The 3,286-nt window shown below is 43.3% G+C and overlaps 1 pseudogene; it reads right to left on the reverse strand.

The window, feature by feature from the left end:
- Positions 1 to 1,333: 1,333 nt before the first annotated feature.
- LOC116895506 lies at positions 1,334 to 3,064 on the reverse strand (annotated as a pseudogene).
- Between the last annotated feature and the right edge of the window lie 222 nt (positions 3,065 to 3,286).

A 3,286-nucleotide genomic window follows, 5' to 3' on the forward strand; every position in this document is an offset into this window, starting at 1 on the left:
TCATAGCTCTAAGCCTCATCTTCTCTGCATGATGCTTACGTCTTGGGACCTTAATAAACTGAGTCTGTACCTTCTCCAGTGGCCTCCCCTGGCCAGTCACAGTGCCAAACCTGGTTATTCTTCATGACCTCTTCATCCCTTTAAAACCAGGACCACTGGTGGCTTTTACAATACCAAGTTTGGCTGCCTGTAAGAGGTACATTGTTCTACTCTGTACCACAGCATATGTGGACTCTCAGGGAAACACTTCCCAGATTTTACCTCAATAATGCTGGTCTCTTTTAATCACTCTTGATTTCTCAGTTCCAGGCAATCAGCATAGTGCATCCCCATAAAACAAAAGTTTCATTTTAATAGTTTTGATATCTTGTTCCCCACAGCTGCTTGCTCAGTCTGAGCTGACCAGAACCACGGAATCCTAATATAAAATAACAAATGTCTCCACTAGTCTTTAACCTTTCTCCTGATACTTTAGAAGAAGCCTCCATCTTCCACATTGCCTTCTACAGTCTTATCTTCAAAACTCCTACTTAACCGCTCAGCAGCCATTGAACAGGTGTCTTATTTTGGACAATGTTCCAAGGCTTTCTACAATTCTCCCCAAAACAACATATTCCGTTCTGTGACTTTCATACCCCACTTCTCATACCAATTTGTCTCAGCTAGGGTTTCTAGGGCTACAGTAAAGCTCTATGTCCAAAAGCAAGTTGGGAAAGAAGGAGTTTATTCAGCTAACAGTTCCGTATCATTGTTCATCACTGAAAGAAGTCAGAACCAGAACTGAAACAGGGCAAAAACCTGGAAGCAGGAACTGACGCAGAGCCCATTTAGCAAGCTCCTTACTGGCTTGCTCCTAAGAGCTTGTTCAGCCTGCCTTCTTATAGATCTCAGGGCCATCAACCCACAATGACATGGGACCTCCCACATCAGTCACTAATTAAGAAAATGCTTTATAGGATTGCAAGTAACCGGATCTTTTTTATTATTATTATTTGAAATCTAACTTTATTCTGGTTCTAAACGAAAAGAATGGGAATGACAGTAACAAAAAAGATTCCACCATTGAATATTGTGATGCGACTGCAGCAGTCTTATCTTTGAAGTTCAGGAAGGAAACAACTTTGTTCCAAACAGCTAAATATGAAAGTCCAAGAAAAATGAAGGTGTGTTTAACTGCCACATTCACTCTGAAGCCCATCCATCTTCTTCAGCATCCCAACGAAGTATGCGATCTGCTTAACTGAATAAGGTGGCTCACGTGTTGCACCGCTGACATCACAGGACAGTTGCCTATAAAACTAGACTTCTGATGCAGGGCTCCAGCTTTACTTTCTCACAGGTCATCATCCTCATCTGGGAGAGCAGTCCTCTGAGTAACGTCTAAATCGTGCTTGTACTGTGCTGCCAAAGGTGGGTCCATGACCTACTCAGGTGAAGCAAGAGCAAGCATGGCAACGAACTCCAAGTTAGGATCTCCAATGAGCTTTCTGGAAAGCCAGAGGAAAGGTTTTTGAAGTTGTAGTTACTTTTGGCAGAATGTCATAGTACTCTGAATGTTTTTCTTTCAGTGGAAGACAAAAGATTTTGCCTTCACTTTCTTTTCTTTTTTTTAACAGAATTATTTTTTTAATTCGTTGTTAGATAAATTTCTTTACTTACATTCCAAATGCTATTCCCCTTCCTGGTTTCTTGTCCAATAAGCCCCCATCCCCTCCCCTCACCCGCCATATACGAGTATTCCCCCATACATCCCCCTTACTGCCCCCATATTCCCCTATACTGGGGATCCAATCTTGGCAGGACCAAGGACTTCTCCTTCCCCTGGGGGCCCCAACAAGGCTCTTCTCTGCTACATATGTAGTTGGAGCCCTGGGTCAGTCCATGTATAGTGTTTCAGTAGTGGTTTAGTCCCTGGAAGTTCTGGTTGGTTGGCATTGTTGTACATATGGGGTCTCGAGCTCCTTAAAGATCTTAAAGTTCTTTCTCTGATTCCTTCAACGGGGGTACTGTTCTCAGTTCAGTGGTTTGCTGCTAGCATTGGCCTCTGTATTGGACATGCTCTGGCTGTGTCTCTAAGAGAGATCTATATCTGGTCCTTTCAGCATGCATTTTTTTATTAATTTCAGTATTTCTTATTTACATTTGAGTGTTATTCCCTTTCCCCGGTTTCCGAGCAAACATATAATCCCTCTCCCCCCTATTTATGGGTGTTTCCTCCTATCCTCCCCCATTGCTGCCCTCCCCCAACAATCTAGTTCACTGGGGGTTCAGTCTTGAGGACCCAGGGCTTCCCCCTTCCACTGGTGCTCTTCTAGGATATTCATTGCTACCTATGAGGTCAGAGTCCAGGGTCAGTCTATAGTCTTTAGGTAGTTTAGTCCCCCCTCTGGTTTTACATTGTTGTATATATGGGGTCTCGGCCCCTTCAAGCTCTTCCAGTTCTTTCTCTGATTTCTTCAATGGGGGTCCTATTCTCAGTTCAGTGGTTTCAGTATGCATTTTTTAACTTCATCAATCTTACCTAATTTTGGTGAATACACACACACACCCAGACCCCCCCCCACACACACACACACATCTTGGGTAATTCAAGCTTTTTGGCTAATATCCACTTATCAATGAGTGCATACCAAGTGTGTTTTTCTGGGATTGAGTTACCTCACTCAGGATGATATTTCCTAGTTCATTCCATTTGCCTATGAACTTCATGAAGTCATTGTTTTTGATAGCTGAGTAGATGTACCACATTTTTAATCCATCCAACTGTTGAAGGCATCTGGGTTCTTTCCAGCTTCTGGCTATTATAAATAAGGCTGCTATGAACATAGTGGACCATGTGTCTTTGTTTTATGTTGGAGCATCTTTTGGGTATTTGCCCAGGAGAGGTCAAGCTGGGACCTCATGTAGTGGAATGTCCAATTTTCTGAGGAACCTTTAGACTGATATCTTTAATATCCACTTTGTTGCCACACATTACAATGGGGATGTTTTTACACATGCATACCAGATCTCTATGCCAGTTAGGTACGTTCTTGTAAGTAACTCTTGATGTTCCCTCCAACATTTTTTTTTATTAACTTGAGTATTTCTTATATACATTTCGAGTGTTATTCCCTTTCCTGGTTTCCGGGCAAACATCCCCCTCCCCCCTCCCCTTCCTGATGGGTGTTCCCCTTCCACCCCTCCCCCCATTGCTGCCCTCCCCCCAACAGTCTAGTTCACTGGGGGTTCAGTCTTAGCAGGACCCAGGGCTTCCCTCAAACATTTTAATGGCACACTGGGCTTG

The sequence above is a fragment of the Rattus rattus genome, chromosome 3 (assembly GCF_011064425.1).
Source record: "Rattus rattus isolate New Zealand chromosome 3, Rrattus_CSIRO_v1, whole genome shotgun sequence".
Classification (NCBI taxonomy): domain Eukaryota; kingdom Metazoa; phylum Chordata; class Mammalia; order Rodentia; family Muridae; genus Rattus; species Rattus rattus.